We start from the raw sequence: 21159 nt of genomic DNA on the forward strand, positions 1-21159 counted from the left end.
GGGCAGGAAGCTGTTCAGCCATCTCTAGGAAATCAGGGCCCCATCAGGTGCAATCGTTACTTGGGAAGACACAATTCCAAATGTCCTCCTCACTTCCTTCTTTCCCCAATTTTATCTGAGCTGAGCATGATGCCATGTGATCTGAAATATCCCTTAATTCAGGTGGGGTCAGCTGTGTTGCCTCTCTGGCCTCCCAACATCTTGTGCATCCCCAGCCTCCCCACTGGTGGGGTGAGGCCAGAAAAGGCCTTGACTCTGCAAGCTTTGTTCAGCAATAACAAAAGCATCTCTGCATTATCAGTGTTTTAATCACAAATCCAAAACAGAGCTCCATACTAGCTACTGTGAAGCTCAGTAACTCTATCCCAGCCAAACCCAGCACAGCAATATCAAAAGATGCATATGATTTTACTTACAATTTTTCACAATCTGTTGTATTACTTACAATTTATTCACAATCTGTTCATATAATTTTATGTAACTACACCAGACTTAAGATCTGCAATGCAGCAACAATTATTTAAGGTGCTGGTAAGATCACTCAGCATCATCAACTCCCACTGACATCTTCTCAGCTTCAGGAAGCTTCTCAGCTTCAGGAAAAACTGTAAAATGCTATATGTCGCCAGTCAGAATCACTGTGATGAGCAAGGCTAGGAAGATGTTGAGAAATGTAATTTTTTTGGAACTTTTAACCTTACTTTTTATCTTTGAATAAAACCAAATGAAAGTGTACTTGCTTAATAAATTCTCCATTTCTATGTCTTTCCATTTTTTTGGTGGTTGAACAAATGCTCTTGGATGAAAGGCTCTTGGATGTTTGTAGAACCTATGAAAATCAATTTCTTCCTGCACGTGCACATGTTGTAGCTCTTAGTTCAAGCTCTTAACTTGAACAGCATTTAAGGTTCCTCAAAATGAGTGGATTTGCATTTAAGATTTAAAAGAGGAATCCAGAACTGGGAGAACTTGTCATGCAACCTCTCTTCCTAAATCTAATTTAACTGTTTTCACTTGATGAAATAATCAAAGATGTTTCCTGCAGTGTTGACATTGTTTTGATCAGGTTAATAATCTGACATATAAAAGGTGGTTAATAATCTGGTATAGAAAAGTTTTATAGTAGATAACCTCAGACCTCCCAGTGTGATTGCTTAAGCTTAATTGTCAAATTCCACAGAAATGTTACGATTCTGTTTGTGTTTTTGTGCATGTAAGCACATACACATAGCACATGGATTTGCAGATATTTGAGTGTGTGGATATTACAAGAACATTCTTCAAAAATACTAATCAGGGCTTGAACTTGGAGTTTCCATTCCAATACGATGAATTTAAAGTATTTTTCAAGTCAGAAAAAGTAGCAAGAAGATCTGTCTTATTAATAAATTGTGCAAAATTGAGTAAGGGTCTGGCGAGACAGTTTAGGGCTCTAGTTGTTTTTATGCTTGATGTTGCCTTTTGCAGCTCACAGTGAATCTCTTTCAGACAAACCCTAACTCCTTTCTCATCCAGCTCTGCAGAAACAGGAGTGCAGACAGTGCTACACAGCTGTGGTACTGCTCTATGGGTGTCTTATCACATGAAAGAGACTGCACATGGAGGTAGGATGAAGACAGGAGATTCCTGTGGTCTAACTTTCATCGTCTTACTTATTCAAGATGCAAGGCTAATCTGTTCAGGTGGCCTCTGAAGTCTGGAAAGGATTCGTTGGGTGGGGAGCTGTTCATGTTTATAGCTAGTGCAAGGGATAATGAAATGGTAAAATAAAGTCAATTGTGGAACGTTCAGAACAAGTTATACCAATGAACAATATGGATCAAACAGAAGAGATGAATGCATCTAAGCCACATAATTTTGAGACATTTAGATGCAGGGTAGTACAAGAACAAATATATCCAGTAAGGAGCTTTGGCTAGCTGGGTTAAAGGCACCATTAGATATGTAAATGAAGTATTAGAATAGCAAAGAGATATTTCCTCTATCTCTGTGCTAGTGAGACTAATACTGAAATAGTGTATTCAGTTTTGAGTCCTGCAGGTAAAAGAGATGATTCAGAGAAAGAAAATGTTTGTGAGCTGGAAAGTATATCTTATGATGGGAAACATAAGGAGCTCACTGAAGAGAAGGTCAAGAGGTGATTTGAAGTAGTCTGTGTGTCTCTTTTCAGGAAGTGAAGATATCCTTTATAGAACAAAAAACATAGCATCATTTAATAGCTAAAACAGTGCTGCAGAAATTCAGGAAGGCTTTTTAAAATCAGTGTTATTATTTAAGATATAAAAAGTACAACAGATATAAGATAATTCCACTGCTGAATACTATCAGCCATATCTGTAACTTTTTTTTACTGAATGCTGTAGATGGCTGGTAGTGTGGTAACTATTGTGCAAAAGATTTCTGCATCTGGGAATTCAGAAGCTAAGCAGAAAACAAAAGAAAATAGAATTCACCATTTCAACCTTAAGTTCTGGGTTTAAATTGGAAACTTTTAGGTGATGTAGAGTATAGTGTGCAGGAGATAATACCAGGTGTTAATAATAAGTTCTAAATTTTCTTTAAAATAAGAGAACTGCATCTCAGAATAGGAATTGAATGAAAAAAGGTCATATAAACATTTTCATTTTACAAAACATTCAACACTGACTGCTGCAGTGGAGAGAGATCAGACATGAAAGACTTTCTGATCAAGGAGGTTCTCTAAGTAAACTGCCACCCACTCTCCAGTTACTAGTAAGAGGCCAGAATGCTGTTTTCATCCAGAATTCCCTCAAGTACTCTGCCAGATAGGGGCATAACATGGGGAACCTCCATACAAAATGTCAGTGTGACTTGACAAGAAATTTGTAATATAAGTTCTTTTTATTGACATAATTTCTATTCAGGGATATTTGAATCAAGAAGCAGTACTTTAATATGCTGCCAGGTATTAACTGTCCAGACATGAAGTGTATTTGGTCACATATTGTGGCATCAGAATCTCTCCTGGACATACTTAAATGCAAGGAAAAAACCTCTCAGGAGGTGGAAAAGGAAACAACTGGGCACCAGATAAGTGGGTAGAATTAGAATACTTTGAAGATGCTGTAAGCTAGATTCTCATTGCTTTAATACCTGTGCTCATGGGAACAATTTCTTCTGTCATTACTTCCTGTATGGACGTTAGGGAAGGGAGAATTGCATTCCCTGTGTATACACTGTGTATATACTGTGTACATGGAGTTCCTGTCCTAGCTCCTCGAGTGGCGATCTGCAGTGGCATGCAGACCATGTTTACATGTACAGGTTTGGACAGCTGTGCTCCCATTCCATCTGTGCCCTCAGACAGCTGAATGCAAGCCAGCAGCATGTGCTATCATAGTGCTAATCCTAAAAGAATAACCAGGTAACATGGTTCTGTAAGTTTTGTACTGGACCTGGCCTGTGTCCGGCCAGCTCAGACCTGAAATGGACAAATAACTGCATCTGCTTCTGTGGATGTGCTTGTACAATCACACAGGATTTTGTGCATCACCAGGACATTAATATCTTGTGCTTTCTTTCAATCTGTTGTTGAATTAGGGGGCAAAGGTAGGGCGGGGAAAAATTGGAAAAAAAAGTCATTCACTGATGTTGTGCTGACAGTAAATCAGCTATTCCTCAACTAATTTTTTTGGGGCATTATACTTGAAGTTAAGTATGGTGCATTTTATCTCAACAGCAGCTCTTTAGCATTCTTTCTTTCTCTTAGTGGAGGAGAAGGAGAGAGATCAATAATTTCTTGGTTATCTTAGATTGTCAATGAGCAGCAAATTTCTAGCTCAGAATATTTTAATAGATGTTCTTGGAGATGGAACTTGAATATGTGCACATAAAGACTGCAGATTTTGTTTATTTTTCTTTTTAAAATTGCCTGTTGATAGGGTTTCTTCAACTGAGGCTGATAGAATTGGTGATGACTAAAGAGGCAGTTTAATCAAGGCACATAATACAGCTGCTTCCTTTTTTTCTTCTCTGATGTGTGTATAGAGAGTGTTTTTTCTCTAGCAAGGTCTAAACTCTGACCTGCTGTGAGAAATTATGGCTTTTGGCCTCCAGTTTGTTCTGATCATCAGTTGTCACAACTGGGCCCTGTTGATGACCCTAAAGTGGTTCTCAAGATAGAAAAAGGGGGTTTTTAGAAGGTGTAGAAGAGCAAAGCAGGCAGCCAAGTAACTGTGCATTATGTGAGCTGGCCCTCTACATACCCATCCATGAAGGTAAAAAGGCTCATCCCAGGAAGCAGCAAGGTAGGAGGAAAACCTGCTTGACCTTCTGTTCCAAAGAAACACTGCACTAGAGTATGGGAAACTGAAAAGTCCTTGACTTAGGGTCAGCACTGCTTAGCAACAACAAAAACATCAATGTGTCCTGAACATTTATTTTCTATTAAAACCAAAAATGCAGCACTGTACCAGCTACTAGGAAGAAGTTGACTCTCATGGCCAAAACCAGGGCAATACATATTTCATGTGTTTTCTGTCACAGCATGAGAAAATCTGAAAGCTCTTGTCAGAGAAGACAGAAGTACAGGACTTTGGTTAACACACTAACTCACGCTAAGGTATCCCAGTTAAGGGAAGTTACCATCCCCATTATGAAAGTCATTGCCAATGAATGTTGCTGGACCTAAATGTGTTCACTGGGAGACATCCTGATTAAGCAGATCTCCTGAGTGTATATCCTAATTAAATAGTGCATCTAATAATAGATATTGTAACAGGTCACTGACTGGGTGACAGGATATTCCTCCTGAGCAGGAATCTTGAAATCGGGTTTATTAATTTATTATGAACCACTGAGAACAAGAAAAAAAAATCATACTATATAATGAATTCTGAATGTCTCAGAAAATGTTCCAATTTCTATATTGAATTCAATGATTTGTAGAACTTAATAAAGAAAATAGAGAGAAACTACTATATTAGCGATTAATTATGTAATAGATTAGTAATAGTAATTTCAGCCAAAAAGATTGACACAAATTGGTGAACCAGCAATAACAGACATGGTTGTGAATAGTTAGGTGAAAAATACTGGTTTTACTGGCACTATATGCTGGGAAATGTTGAATAGGTGACACATCTCAGGTAGTTAAATATTGTTTTAATATATTTATGGAATTTCAAGGTAAAATTTCATGGAAGAAAGTTCCGAGCAAGATATAAGGAAATCTCTGTGTTCCCCAGCTTTCACTGGATGTCACAACTGTCTGTTACTGCCAACTCCTGACTTCTGAGGGAGATGATGATCCAGATACTACCAGAAGGCTGAGTGCCACCAGGAGCAGCACCAGCCCCAGTGGGCTGGGGAGAGGTTTCTGAGAGTCCATCAGGGATTTTGCAGAATTCCCTGTCCCTTCCTATGCTCCTGAGCAAACTGAAGTCAAACCTAACACCAAAGACTTGCTGGTGGGAGAGTGTTTAAAAGCTCTCTTTTTTCTGTACTGTGATACCTAATTGCTTTGAGTTGTTCTCACAATAAAGAGTTAATTATAATAGATGAAACTGTAATGATCCAGGCCTTTTTGAGTCTGAGAGATGTAAATTCTTTTGTTATAATCCTGTAATATGGAGAAATTCTTGATAGATCCACCCAAGGCTCTGTTGCATGAGGAAGGAACAGCGGATTTCCAGAGCTCACAGTTGTCTAGAAAACAGGAAAAAGGGAAGATAGAAATTGTAAAAAAGATTTCAAAGACAGGGTGATAATGAAAAAAAAATGAAAAAAAGCAATAAAATATTGAAATATAGAAGTATTTTGAAAACATCTCCAAAATTATAACAAATTGAATGATGAACAATTGACAAACAAACAAACAAAAAACTAAAAAACTTTCCAATATTAATCATACTACTGCAAACATTAGAAATTACTAAAAAAGGAAGGACTCCTAAGTAAAGTGCATGTTTGCAAATGAAAGCAGCTACTTTCTGCTAGAGCTGCTTGCCATAGTTTGCAGAACTTGAAAAAGCAACATTTTCCTTTCCCCATCTGGCTACCAGATTCCAGAGGTTTCTATTCTTCAAGCTACTTGTGCTTTTGATATTTTCTGCTTGTCCAGAAAACTCTAAAACTGTTTTGAGTCTGTCTTTTTCAGAGTACTATTTGTAGGTTTAAGGATCATACCTAGCTATCTTAAGTCTTATTTTTTGCTGTAAAAAAGTCTTTTTAATGCATTCAGGAACAAAGTTTCAGAGTTTTACTTGTTTCATTCTTACCCATTAGCTGACTATAAGCTTTTATGAACTAATTTTTTCATGCCATTGACATTTCCTCTTTCCTAGGTGTCTGAAATATAGCGTATTGTATTATTGTTCAATTAAAACTGTTGTGTTTTATTTATTTCTTATAGTTTAGTCTTTTACAGGGTAAGATGAAGTAAGCTGTGTATGGTGTCCAAGGAGTCCCCCTTTGAGGTGACATAAAAAGGGAATCCTCATTGTCCTGACAGACCTATGAAACACATACCATGCATGGTGGGAAACACGGTGAAGTTTGCATTGTTGATTCAGGTTTGATCCTCTGCTGAAAAATATGTTCAACATGATAATGAATAAAAAAATGAAGCTGAAGAGGTATGGGTTAAAGTCTATTAAAATACCATTTTCTAGGAAAGTGAAATTGTGGGTGTAGTGCACAATTAAGCTGAGAAAATTCAAAGGATAGAGTAGAATAAAAGTTTTCTTACACTTTTAGCCTGCAGAGATCAGCAGAAAATCTTTGTGTGCTTTTCTTTTTTACCTCTAAAAGAACAGAATTTTTTGCTTAGTACAGAAGAACATACTGTAGCTCACAAAGTGATGAGGCATTCCCTGAAACACTCTTAATGTAAGTGCTGCTAGTTTGAGAATCAACAGAACATCTTTATTAGAGTATTTAAAGTAGCCAAATTAATTTGAATCTTTGATCACCTCATCTTTAATCTGATCGTTTCTCTAATAGAAAATCTAACATTTAATTATAGAGGCTTACATTAAAGTATTAAATAGCAGAGCGTTTTACTGATCTTTTCCATGTGGCTTTGAAGATTGGAAACCTTGTTTCTTTTGTAACTGTCATAAGAGAACTTTTCTTACCTTCCTTGTCCCTATAAAGAAGGCAATTTGTCCATTAATCTTTTTTTAAGCACAGAGGTTGGATGTCTTTTCTTAACTTTTTAATCTTATGGACTATTTTATAACCTGAAAATAGAGTTAGAATTTGATTATAGCAGCTTTTAAGTGACAGGGGCTAGGAGAGACTAAAAGAAATTATTCTTTGCCAAATAATTCTCAGTAAAATATTCTAAAGTGATGAAAGAATAAAGAAAAAAGGGGTGTGTGTCATGTGAAAAGGGGAGGTTTCTCTCACCCTTTCTGTGGGGAGATTTACCTGACACTTAGTGTTTGACTCATCTGTCATGGGGTTTCAGCATTCCAGAAAAGCTGGAAAAGACCCTTTTGTCTGACCAGTGTGTGATGGGGACCCTTCACTGTGCAGTCCTGCTGTCTTGGAGGGTGGTTTGACTGACTGAGGGAAAATCACCAGCAGTACAAGGGAGACACCTCATCAGGTCTACCTTTTATATTCCCTGCTGTAGGCAGCTGTCAGTGCCTCTGAGAGACTCACAGCAATGGTTTATGGAATAGCACTCTTTAGTTGGTGATAGTGCTGAGTGCAAAAACATACTCAAAGCAATACATTAGATACTCTAATCCCCAAAAAGTATTCAGCACATGTAGAGTGGTTCTTACCCAATAGACATCCCTATAAATGTCCCTATGAACAAGACATGTTCAGCCCATGAACAGATCCCACCAGTTACAGTGGAGTTTCCTCTGACCTTTCCCCATTCTTGACTTACTTTCACACTAGTTCTTTATGTTTAGGTGAAGCTTCAGTGACTCTAGTCATGCATACCTTTGTTACTAATTAGTGTAAAATTGTCTCCCTTCATTTTTATAGATGCAATCAAAAAGAATACAAAGCACATGCCCAGTGAGGGGTGGTCATACCTTGGAGTCAGGTAACGTTGGGATATGATAATATTACCCTTAGGCTTTAGTGAGCCATGTTCATTTGAGGAGAGTGATTTCACCACAGCTGTTGGCTCAGCAGCAGGACATATTCCCTTCTCTCCCCTGGCTGACAGGTGACACATGGCTTTTCAGCTGCAAAGTACCATTGAGTTCCCCTCTCTACAAGGATTTCAACAGTGCCTGGCCATGATTTCTCTGCTCTGCTCTACCCTCCATTCAATCCCCCTTAGCACATGCTCCCAGTTGCAGATTGTGTGTATGGGGATTGTGGAATAGGTTTTGGGTACGTGAACCACATTCCATCCAGGAAACAGCAACTACATTTTATCCTATAATTTCCATACTGTTATAACTTCTGTTAGGATGCAAATGTAACTCCTCAGTTTCCTCTAATTTTATCCCCATTCATCTTTTCACAGTGTGGGAGAGGGTTACAATGTCTTTGTGGATGAGCTTTTTTATCTGCCCAGAGAAAAATGTTGCAAGACAAGAGGTGCTGTTAAACACAGAAATGTCATACCAAGTTGCATTCTGCTAGCAGCACAAAAGAGCATAATCACTTTTCCCTGCTCCTTGGAGGCCTGAATACACATCCTCATTCAGCTGCTGCTGGGCCAGCTGGGAGGGTTATAAGCCCTGCAACAAGAGTCATTCTCCACCTTCATCCTTTCGTGTAACAAACTCAATTGTTCATGGTATTATGTCCTCACCATAGAAACTCAGGTTGAGCTCAGCTAGTGCAGGTAGTAGCAAATAGCATTACTGGCGTTATGACTACAGAAGCTTTTATAGCTTGGATCGTGCCTTTGGATTGGGTTATTATGGTGCCAGTGCAGAAACAGCTGCGCCCTTACAGAAACAGCTGCACCGGCAGGTCAGAAATGCAGTGTAGATGTAAGGGTGCATGTGGGGGTGACTGCACATGGTCATTGCTGGAGCAAGCTATGCGATTGCTGCCATGGTGCTGTGGTGCTTTGGTTCCCTGGAACATTGATCCAGATTTCGTTGGGTTTCTCCTCCTGGATATGTGTGTGCTTTTAAGGTTCTTCTTACTACATTTCAAATATTTCTGACATCAAAATATGTAGCTAATGGTATGAAGATAATCCCTGGAGAAATTGAAGCTGTGGGTACAGGAGATATGTCTAAGTCACTTTGCTATATGTCAGTGGCATTTTCATTAATATTTTAATGATATCTTGCTATTATGGATGAAAATAATATTAAGAAATGTTACACTATGTAGCTTTTCTTTATAATTCTTTTCACCTAAGCCATGTGACTCATAACTTTTATGAGTTTTTAAATCCCAGCTGGGCAAGATGAATAAAAGCAAATGTCTCATCAGTTGTACTACTGGTTATATTGGATGCTTTTGCTTTCCCCTGCATTGTCCCACTCCCTCCTTAAGAAATATCTCCTTAAGAAGTATCAGTTCCCAAAGGGTATGCTTTTTGTTAACAGTTCAAATAGTAAGAGATAAGTTCAAATAGTAATTTAGAGGGTAGTATAAGCTTTTTTTAGCCCAATTTTTGAACTTTGTATTTTCCATGCTTCTTGCACATTCTAGCATGTCTGGGGTAGAAAGGACTACAAGAAGTTACTTTGTCTGTCTCATCCACATCAAGAGTGGCAAGCCCTGTAATACTTCAAGGGAGATTTTTGTTTGTGCTTTTGGATATTTCCAATGACAGGTGTGTCACAGCACCCCTAAGCACACTGCCTGAGTGTTTTAGGTGCCCTGGTTCTTTGGATGATTTTCCTGTTTCTAACCTGAATCTTTCTTGCTGCAATTTAATCGCATTACTTTATGTCCTTTGTACCATGGGTGTAGAAAACATACTGTCTTTTGTGTAAGATATTTCATATAACATTGCATTTCATCTGTCATTTAGCATTGTGAATTAGCAGATAGGTGTAAGCTTTTTAAGTATGACTAATTTGATTGGAGGATTATTGATTTAAATGTCAGAAGGAAAAAACAGTAGGCGAGATATCTGCTAAAACCAGGAGACTTATATGGACATTTAATGATAAGGAATGCCAGTGGAAATGTAAGATACTGCTGTTTGACAGAAGTCTGCATGATAACAAATGCTATTAACAGTATCTTGTACTTGACCCAAGTAATTTACTGGGAACGGGAGAGAGTCAATATAAATATCCAGTCATGAAGGGAAAGAAAATTTGGATTTTTTTTTTCTTTTTTTTTTTTAATAGTTATTACAACCAATGTTAAGAAAACAAATTAATATACCTGTATTTGATTATTGTTGAGATGTTCAGGCATAAACTATTCTACTGTAACCCGCACCAAGTTGTCTTTCATTATGTATTTCCAATGGTAAAAGTACTTTTACCAAAATCGTTATGAAAAATTGTTATTTCTGATGTAAGCATAGTTAAGCTTTTTGACACTGGTAATGTACAAACTCCTTTGCAGTGATTTCAAAAATACCAGTAAGATGATTTGCCTACACTGCTTCTTAGCTGATCAAGGGCTGTAGAACACGTTGTAGGTAGACAGTGAACCCTGCCAATCTCTGGAGCAGATTTTAAAGAAGCATCAATTGATAGCACAGAGCAGATTAAATGTTTGTTCCAAGAGTTGCCCTCTCTTGCAGTCATGGTGTTAAAACATGCCTCATCACAACTTGGCTTGCACAGTGGAGCTTCTGTTATCTGTAAGGAATAAAAGTAACTAGTTTGTTTTAAAGTCTGGTGAAGGGATGGCTTCTGGCACTTTTGCTCTTATTGTGAGACTTTCAGGAGGCATTGTGGATCTCACAGTTACGTTCAAAGATAAAAGATCAATAATTATGGGGTGGTATCATTAGCAAATTTTTTTCTCTTATTTTTCTTTCTTTTTTTTTTGATAGAGACTTTTACAGCAGTTCTGTTCTGCAGAGCTGTTATGAAGCTGAAAGGTTGTTCATTAAGAAACATTGGTCCATTTCTGCAAACTGTTGTAATTTTTTTAGCTCTACCATGTAGCTTCACAGTAGTTTTCCTGAGAAAGCTGAAAATAGTTTGTGGAGATATTTCTTGTGCTATTTCTGGTTTTTCTGCTGATGTGACATACTGCTTTGATATCCCCTGCTACATAACAACTTAATGTCATCTGCAATGTCTTCACAGTGCAGGGAAAATATGTAAGTTTGCAATTGTTTACCTGCTGTGCATATTTGATGGAAAGTTTGCACTGGGTTAACTCATTCTGTTTGTCATGGCTTCCATTTATCTGAGATGCACTCTGCAGCTGTGCTGGCAGCACTTCAAACAAGGGATATTCAGACCTCTGTAATATGAAATGAAATACTGAATTTCTGCTAATATCATAATATTAAAAAGTAGTGTAACCTTCATTAGCACATTTTCAGCATGTATTTTATGGAGGAAAAAATAAATAAAATATCCTGAAGCACTTGGCAAAAATGCCACTGATTATGATACCTGTGTGGGTGCTCTCACCTTGGAAAGGTGATAAAGCCAGTATATATTAACAATGAGGGAATCTTTTTGCTATGCAGCTCTGTTTTAGTACAGTGCTGACAAATGTATTCAACATATTTTCATGCTGTCCTATATTTAGTGATCCTCTGTAGTATTTGCAGCCAGGAGCTGTATGCCTTTAGATATGCCATGCAGAAAAGAAAGGAAAATATGAAAGTAGGGAAGAAGACATTTTCTTAAAATAGAATTTCTTAATGGAACCAAACCATTCTTTGCTGGTAAGTGGAGCAAATAAAAGTGATGTGATACAGAAAGATGGTTCTCATCTCTCTTGTGCATTTGCCTTTTTAATTAAAATAAGTTAACAACTATGTACTATTTAAAGCTTTTCTGCACATGCCACAGGGCTTTCAGTGTCCTGTCATAATGAATCATCATGTATTAAAACATTGCTATGTCAGACAGACTTTGCTGTTTTGTGATAGTGTCGATTCAGCAAATGTAGGATTTGGGGTCAAGCAGTAGGGTACCATGAAAATATAAACCAACTCATTTCAGAGGTGCGATGTCACCTTAGTGACACGAGCAGCTGGCAGAATGGCCTTGCATTCAAAATATGAGTGGTAGGTAGTCACCCAGTCCTCCTGGCAATCCTGGCTCACACCTTCAGAGGCCTCATGACATTCAACTCTTGGTGAAGAGCGTGTTCTCAAAATCAGGAGCAAAACAAATTATTTCAAGAATCAATATGTTTTGTTCATGTATTAGGAATAGAAATGTGTTGACTCTTCAAAACATGATGTTGACATTACCTAGCTCTTTTTTCTGTATAACTCTGTGGTGTTAAAAGAACAAATGAGTAAAATCTTGAGATATTCCTAGGCGCTTCTCTAGTAGTTGTACTTAATGCTACCCTACTGCAATGAATTTGCTTGTAGATCAATAGATAAACTGTGGCCTAATAATTCATAAATGTCAGAGTATGTGTGCCTGTTGAAATAATATAAGATCTGTGCTCAATTTTGGGCACTGTAATTGATATCCCCATTATATGACACGTGTACAGCAGAACCTGGGTTTATGTGTCTTTGGCAGCACTCCCATAGAATGATTTAGTGTAATTACCCTCATCTGTAATCAGGGGGAGTTTTATGTAAATAAGAGAGAGATTGAGATGGACACATAGCAGAGTATGAAAAAACCCAATTTTTAAAATGAATTATGTGATTAAGGTTGAATTGCTCTGTTTGCATGTCTTCTGCATTTGCTTTCAAAAGTGCTACATTGGACACCATGAGTCCCCATACAGAGATTTCAAGCCAACCACCAAAATCAATGCTGTGATCAAAGTAGAGGTGTGTCTTGCATGTTAGCCTATAACAAGGCCAACAAATTACATGGCAGAGTACACTTAAAAAAAAATAAACAGGCCAGAAAACTACTAGAGATGACTTTATATCTTTATTTCATGAATAATATCAGGGCCTCCTATTTTCCTTGACTTTAGCTTATCTGGTTAAGAAAAGCAGAAACATTGCTGTCTTTCTTTACGCAGCACAGCTGCTGAAAGGACCACATGATCTTCTGGTAAAAATCACACATGCTTCCAGAACTCTTAAAAAATTAAATAAACTGATAAATAAACATGGCCACTCACAGCCACTCACTTTTAGAGTCAACATGCATAGAAAGAAGCAGATGTATACAGCTGCTGTGCTTACCAAATGTGATTAAAAATGCAGAAAAAACCAGTCCATCCTGGAAATTTCCTCAGAGCAGTTGCATCATAAAATGTCTGTTTGTTTAGCTTCACTCAGAACAATTTTAGCTTAAAAATTTTTGCGTGAATTTTATAGATTTGTGACTAAGTTCTTGTTGGACTTTTGGGGTTTAAAATCTCTAATTTTGGGACTGATTCAGTAACTAGACTTCCTCCCTGCTAGAAATGACTGGTTCCTGAAAAAATGGGCCCCATGAAAGTGCTGCTTCACTACTGCTATTAGCAGTAAAAATGATGGGAACAGAAGTTTCACTGAGCAGATGCACTATCTGCTCACAGTAAGCAAATATCAAGCTTCAACCCCAAATTTAGATAAGAAATTTAAATTTCTTGATAACCAGACATATTGTGTTTATCTGTCTAGTCCCAGCTCCTGTCATTACTGTAAGTATTTCAGATAAAAAGAAGCATGTGCTTTCCATGTAAATAAGAGATTAATGGCAGGTTTTCAGTTTTGAAGATCTTCTTCAGTTTGTAATAGCAGTCAAAGGGCTCCTGCAATTTGACTTCTTAATATAGCTTTTCCTCTCCCTCTTGTTCTTCCATTTCCTCCCCTTACAAATTGAGTACAAGTGTCTATGGTTTGTACCCAGCTAAGAGCTCTTCCCCAGATACACTTGTATTGAATGCAGTTTTTCTAGAAGAGATTAGTCTCAGCATATGGCTGGAATGTACAAGTTCCTTCCCATCATATTTAGCAATCCTGGGGGTTTTTTTGCATTAATCTAAGTCTTGTTTTCCTGTAAGGAATGTTTCTTTCTTTTCTTCTTCCACCTCCATCACAAATGTTTTTATATTCCTATGCATTTTACTTAATTCTTGATCTGCAAGATAATGTGGTTTGTGCAGAGGTTGAATACTAATGATAAAAGTTTTTCATTAATAAATGCTCAAATTTCAGGAAATTTGGATGAATAAAAATCCCAGTATTCAAGAGCTATTTCACTGATACCACTTGCTATTAGTCCTATTAGTGATGATTTTGTATTTGGAATAATAAAGTCAGTAGTTTTGCTCCCAAATTAAAGCATGTTGGCAGATTTTCTGGGTGCAAGCTGCAGTTTTACTGAACTGCTTATGATATTTTGAATTCTCCTTTTGCATGAGGTCGAGTCTGCAACACAATCTGTTCTCAGAGAGAGTTACATTAAAAGCTGCCTCTCTTTTCTCAAAATGGGAAGACATTAACAGGTATAGAAGGCTGCATACTTTATTGCCAGTTCACATGGCAACCAGTTAAAACAAAACAAAAGAAAAATCCCAAACCTGAACATAACATAAACTGAAGGAATGAAAAAGGAATTTAATGTCTGTCTTGAGGGATAGTCCATCCTCCTTTGCCACTTTATTCTGCTACTGTATGGCATGGAAATATTTCTGAATGTGAAAATATTTTTTTAATTGACAGGAACAATATTCAATATAACCTATCCTTGTAGTAACAATGGAAGTACTCAGTTTTGGAAAATTAGGAAAATAATGAAGCTTAAACAAACCTTGCAAGGCTGCTTCATATATCTCAATGGGATTAATAATAGTGAAAGGAAAGAATCTATACTGCAGTCACAGCAGAGACCTTCTCATTGTTTACAGTGCAGGGGCAGAACAATCAGAAGAAATGTAGAAAATTAACTAGGCTGTAATTGAACATGTTTGAGATTTGAAATATATGCTGAAAATATTAACAGGAAAATGCCTTGCATTTTATTTACGTGTGAGTATGGTTGGTGGAACAGTAAGTAAGAACAAATTGTTTAGAAAAAATTCAAAGTTTGTATTTTAGCTGCAAACACTTTCCCCTGCTGGCAGGAGCTAAAATTAGAGTAGATACATTTATATTGTTATATAAATGCACATTTTGCAACAACTGCGGATGCTGCCTGTCCTTGCAGCAACTCAAAGAGACATCAGTAGGCACACAGGATGGTGAGGGGAGCTTGCATATGTTACATGAATTCCAATCAATAATACAGATTTATTCTGTAGTTAGGAAAATTGCTGTATTGTGAATATTTCTTGGCAATTATTTATCTACATTTACTGACAAGTTTTCCAACATATACCCTTCAGCCTCAGGACAATAGTTAAATTTTAGTGACTGTGCCTTGACCAAAAATGGATCCACTTTATCAATCTGCAGGAAGAGGGTGGAATATGACTAAACACAGAATAAAGAGGCCACGCTTTTTATATATAGAGAAACTCCCAGGATCACTTTGAAAACCTGTCAAAAAACACTGCAGGTAAGAAGAGAGGAACTGAGTGTACATGCCTTAACTCTTGGTCTTGCTAAGGTGAGCAGGACTGAAAAGGCTCCAGGGTTCAGAAGTGACTCAAGATGCACTGAAATGTCATGAAGATACTTAAGGTCCAGCTTAAAAGGATGGGAAGCTCTGTACGTTTGCAAGACTTACCTCTCTCCAGAATCATGTATTTTTTATACTTACATAGAGAACAGTTTTGCTTTTAGCTCAAGGTGTTGAATACCTCCAGTGTGACATGGTTAGGTTGAGGAATAGCTCTCCTGTCTTTTTGGCATGCAAACTGGGGAGACAACTGGCTGGTGGAGTTGAGGGATAATCTGTAAGGTTAGCACAGGGACACATGCTGGGAGATTAGTCAGGCAAGTCCTGCTGGATGAGCCCTGGAAATACTCAAGGAGGGAGCAGTCTGGAGGAAATTGTATGAAGCAAAACTTGATCGGATCTGGTGGATATCATATGAAGCAAAGCTTGATCAGACCAGTGATGGAGCTGGCTAGTGAAACTATGAATGCCACACGCTTGAATGGTTCCAAAAAAGCAAAGCTTTATGGACTCTTCATGATGTATGCTAGCATTTATTTAGCAGCCAAGAGGGTCAGAAATATTCAGTAACTTGAATTTCTCTGTGAACATTTGTGTTATCTCCACACCTCAACATCCTGTTTTCTGTAGAGAGCAGAGGGACACTTACAAGCACTTGTTTACAGTATTTTCCAGCAGCATTTTCCAAAGTATTCACTCATAGCTTTACCCTGCTTGAGTAGTATTTTTTGATAGGACAAACATCCTGTGTCTCATGAATAACTAAGCTCAGTGGGGTGGGAGAGCGAGTCTGCAGCTCTGTGATTCACCTGGGAGAGAAGAGGCTTTGATCTTAGCTTTTTCTCTGCTTACCTCGATACACGGAATGCACACATCTGGGCCAAACTGCATAAGCCTTGTTTGAATGTGCACTGGGGACTGCAGGGGGCTAAAGCAGGTTGGGCTTATTATACTGTGTTGTTATGGTGTTTGCACACAAGAATTGGCCGAGAAAAGGCATTGTGAGAACAATAAGCAAACCTCTGTAAACACTGGTTGTCTTTGCAAACTGCGGCAAGTGGGAATGTCAAATTGCTCTCGTTCCGCTTTGAGTTCAGCTCATCTCTGAAACTGTGAATTCTCATCTGAATTACCTTGATCTACATGTGTGACAGACTGATGTCTCGTGTCTCACAGTCTTATTGGACTCTCTCTGTTTGAAATCTCAGTTGTCCTCTTTTCTGAGATTTTTAGCTCATATTCCAGGAATAGGAAAATACATGCTGAGCAAAAGGTGGTTGGGTTTTTTGTTTGTTTGTTTTCACTTGTGGTTTTTTTTTGTTTGTTTAGTTGTTTGTTTGTCTTGTTTTTGTTTTTGGTTTTTTTTTTTTTTGTTTTTTTTTTTTTTTTGAGAGGGAGGAGGGCAGAGAGGAGGTGTGGTATGGTTTGTTTTTGTTCTGGTTTTTGTTTTGGCTTGAAATACCCTAAGCCTCAACTTTGAGTTTCCAAGTAGTTTCTAATTTAAAGCTGATGGATTATCAGTAGACATTGGTTTCAGCTTTTATTTTGTGTGTTTTCCTGACTAATATTCAGATGATTTTCACTCATAATTACAGACTTCAGCATGATTAGCACACAACCCTAACACTATTCAGGATGCTCTGTGCTTGGCTGCAGCTCTGTTTAAATGGAAATAATGGCCTTTTACAAGGTCACAAACAGTTTTTCACCTTTCTTATGTAAACTTTAATATGCAGAGAAGGTCATTCTTCTCAATACCACCCTCACTCAACAGAACTAAGTCTTAAGTGAATGCTTATTTAGCCTAGTGCCTGAAGCTGAGCCAATACAGGAGTACATGAAAAATACTCTATGACTGGTGTCTCTGAAGATGAAGAAAATAGACTGCAAAGCTTTTTATTTAAAATTACACTGTATATCTGATGTTACATTGACTTATTTAAATAGTATTTCTTTTTTTAATAAAACTGTCTAATGGTGATACAAAGCATAATAGCTGAAAGTGCTTACAGATTTAGCTATTTCTGTTGAATCATATTTTTGCATTTCCTTCAAAGATGTATAGAATAATTTTTCTACAGTACTTGGGCATTATTTTTTCGTTATGCTAAGTGAGTTTGAGATCTATAACATTATTTGATTGCTGGCTTTATCACACATTGTAATCCTTAAATAATAGTATGGTTGTATGGCTGACTGTACTTTAGATTGCTTATTAATGACTAAAATTGCTTTTACTCTGTTGTGGTTTACCCCAGCCAGCAGCTAAGCTCCACAGAGCTGCTGCTCACCCTGCCCCGGCGGGACAGGTAGAAGTGAATTGGAAAGGTAAAAGTGAGAAAAGTTTTAGGTTGAGATAAGAACAGTTGAGTTATTTTTCTTTTAATAATACTGCTAATAGTAATGTAAAGAGAAATAATAAAGAGACAGGAATAAAACTCCAAAAAGACGAGTGACACAAATGGAAGCAATTGCTCAGCACCGACTGGCTGACGCCCAGCCAGTCTCTGAGCAGTGGCCCCTCAGCCAACGTCCCCCCAGTTTTAGTGCTGAACATGATGCCACATGGTCTGGAATGTCCCTTGGGTCAGTTGGGCTCAGCTGTCCCAGTTGTGTTGCTTTCCACCTTCTTGTGCACCCCTGGCCCCCTCACTGGCAGGACTGTATGGAAAGGCCTAGACTCTATGTAAGTACTGCTCTGCAATAGCTAAAATAACTGTATTATCAATCCTCTTTTCATCAGAAACCAAAACCACTGCCCCTAGTAGCTACTATGAAAGAAATTAACTCCATCCAAGCCAAAACGAACACACTCAGACGTGTTTTAATTATGTTTCCCTGTAGGCCACACTACAGTATCAAACTGTATAAGTATTTCATGGGGGTTTTTTTGTTTAATTAGCAGAGGCAAAGTCTTTAGCACAAATGGATTACAATTCCCAGTACTAGATGAGACTGCTTTAGAACCACAGCATGCTTTTCTTTTGTTTGACATCCCCTTCTCCTCAATGTTTTTCTAATCCTATTATTTCCTTTCTTCAGAACTACAGAATACAGTAGTTGCATCCCTGAGAGGAAAGGACAGACTGACAAGATGGCTTGCTGCTTATGCTGAGTTGATAGGTTGTTTAAATCCTACATTTGTAATGAAGATGGAAATAAACAGTTTCTAAGCAAAAGCTGATTAAAGAATTTTGTTAGAATTGTGATTTCAAAATCAATTGCTCACTTGAGCAAAATGAAAACATTGATAGGGCCCAAGTGATTAACCAAAAGTCCTCACCAACACCCTCAAAAACCGAAAGCAAACCACAAAAAAAGTCATAAAAGCCTTGCCACATACAAGACCCCCAAATGACCAGTTTCATGATGAAGTCACTAAACTTTATTAATTTAACATGAGGGTAAAGGATTTGAAGTACTGACCCCATGGGATCACATAGCATTTAAGAGACTCGAACTTCAGTTGTGTAGAGGCGAGAAGTGCCTATGGTGAGATTTACTTCTCCCTATGGTGAGAATTACTTAAACAAGCCCTGAAGCAGGATGTGTTTCAAGGTAAACAATTCAGTGAGTCAGTGTGCAAAAAATTTTTCTTTTTCTGTTATGCACATGCAGAAACTGTGAATGTAAATGAGATCCTCAGCTGCTAGTTAGAGCTGAGCCCTTCTATACTCTTGACCTTTTGGCAACTTTGGGCTTAGAGTCAAAATCCTACACTGATATTTTGATTATTTGGGTTAGATCTGATTTCTGTATGGGGATAAGAGAATTACAGCCAGATATGGGTGTGAACTCTTATTAGCCCAGACAGTGATTTGTCTTCTAAGCTGTTGTTTCTGCAGTGCTGTCTATTCTCCACTAACTCATCAATAAAGCATATTTATTGAATTTAGTTTATTTTCTTGAATTTTCTGTGGTCTTTCTTTCCTTTACTGTGAATTTATTAGCTTTTGTAATAAAGATCAGTTCTTTAATATATTGCCTTTGGCTTATTTAGAGTCATCCTCTGAAATGTCCCACAGGGAGCTGTAATTTAACTTCACTTTCTAGAAACAGAAATCTGAGTATCCTGTTAAAAGTGAAAGTTTAACACTGGAGGCAATCTGTGAATTTTAGGCTAACTAGCTGGATGTATGACTTCAACTGCAAAACATATATGAAAAGGTCTTAATTGAATAACATACTATAAAATCAGTGTTCACGGGAAAAACAGAGAAGAGTATAGACTCCTTTGGGTAGCAACAGAGATACAATTTTATACATAGCTTTTTGATATTTTGGCTGACTGTTAAATACAGATAAGCTGCATGCTAATCCCAACGCTTTCTTCTGGGGATGCAGTCATGAGACAGCATCCACAGGCAGTAACAAAGCAGCAGACAAGCAGCGTGCCAGCACCTGAACTAAAAAGCAGCTGTGACGGTGTCAGTGGCAGAGCCATTGTTTGATGCAGCAGCCAGCAGCAGCTCAGTGCCTCCCAGGAGAGCAGGTGAAACTGATTTTGTTCCACCAGAGATGGCAGAACAGCCCTGGCCGAAGTCGTGTTTCTCTTGGCAGGGGCAGGAGCGGAGGAGGATGGAAGTGAGTCAGGAGGCAGAGGAGAGAGACCCAGAGAAGCAGCCGTGCTTCTCCTGCTGGGGGCTGCGGGGGGCAGAGGGCAGCAAGCCCGTGTGCTCAGAGGGGTCCAGCTCTGCCCTCCAGCCTGCCCGTCCCCGCTGCCACCCGCACCCAGACACACACCCAGACACACAGACACACACCCAGACACACGGACACACACCCAGACACACAGACACACTGGCGGTCCCCGCGGCGCAGCAGCCGCAGTGCGGCCCGGGCTCCAGGCCGGCCTCAGGAGGCAGCCGGGCCACAGGCGCTGCGTCATCCCCGGCCGCCTCGCTCGCTGCTGCCAGCGGCCTCTCGCTGGTCTCTGCCCTCTCTGCTTCTGTCACCTGGCCTGACGTGAAAATGCCTGCTGGGTGTGCTAACAGAGTGAGGAGACTGCGCCCATAAAAACTGAGATTTTGGGATTAAAAGCACCCTGTGAAGGTAGTTGAATGTTTGCTGTTACTCTGGTATCTTAAATCCATACGCTATTGATCCTGTACCTACCTCTGATGGTGATAAGTATTTATTTCTGTCACAAATGGAAAGCTTCTGGGATGGTGATGGGCCTGAAGAACCACGAGAGATGAACAGCAGAGCAGAGAACTGAATCCCGGTCACAGCTCAGCCCCCTAGCCCGGAGCATGGCCTTCGTTTGCTCGCAGCATCACAAGTGCTCCTGGTCCGCACTGAAGGAATGGGGTTCTCTCTTACTGCCTTGAGCTCTGCGAGCATCTCTCGGCTCTGTGAATGTACCCAGTTGAAGAAATAGTGGGCACTGATTGGAGTGATTGGGATATATGATCCCATGCAAAAAGCGGTTTAGATCTCTCTTAAAACCTCTCTTGGCTTTATTGCTCTCCCTAAATCTACTGAAATAATACTCTCTCTTTCATAGCTAATTAAGAAGCTTCTAATTTCTAGCCTAACCATGGCCATATCTCTTTTTCTTCATGTCTTAACATTATAATTT

At 38.6% G+C, this 21159-nt stretch overlaps 1 protein-coding gene and 1 long non-coding RNA gene across 7 annotated transcripts in view; one reads left to right on the forward strand and one right to left on the reverse strand.

The window, feature by feature from the left end:
- Window positions 1–21159, forward strand: part of GRM8 (glutamate metabotropic receptor 8) — a 303263-nt gene that overhangs the window by 87017 nt on the left and 195087 nt on the right. Inside the window, exon 1 of one of the 4 annotated variants that reach the window (XM_064422216.1) lies at window positions 20474–20630. The exons of the other annotated variants lie outside the window; for them this stretch is intronic. The gene's annotated coding sequence lies outside the window, so the exon portion shown is untranslated. Of the gene's footprint in view, window positions 1–20473; window positions 20631–21159 lie in introns of those variants that run through there. 4 annotated transcript variants of the gene reach the window in all.
- Window positions 3664–20929, reverse strand: LOC135301784 (uncharacterized). 3 transcript variants are annotated; one of them, XR_010363519.1, is made up of 6 exons: window positions 20694–20929; window positions 11212–11337; window positions 7098–7202; window positions 6710–6764; window positions 6490–6546; window positions 3664–5667 (listed from the first exon to the last, which is right to left on the reverse strand). It is a non-coding gene; the product is annotated as an uncharacterized LOC135301784 (long non-coding RNA). The 3 variants fall into 3 exon arrangements; XR_010363518.1 differs by lacking the exon at window positions 6710–6764; XR_010363520.1 differs by lacking the exons at window positions 11212–11337; window positions 20694–20929 and adding an exon at window positions 8560–8675.

The sequence above is a fragment of the Passer domesticus genome, chromosome 5 (assembly GCF_036417665.1).
Source record: "Passer domesticus isolate bPasDom1 chromosome 5, bPasDom1.hap1, whole genome shotgun sequence".
Classification (NCBI taxonomy): Eukaryota; Metazoa; Chordata; class Aves; order Passeriformes; family Passeridae; genus Passer; species Passer domesticus.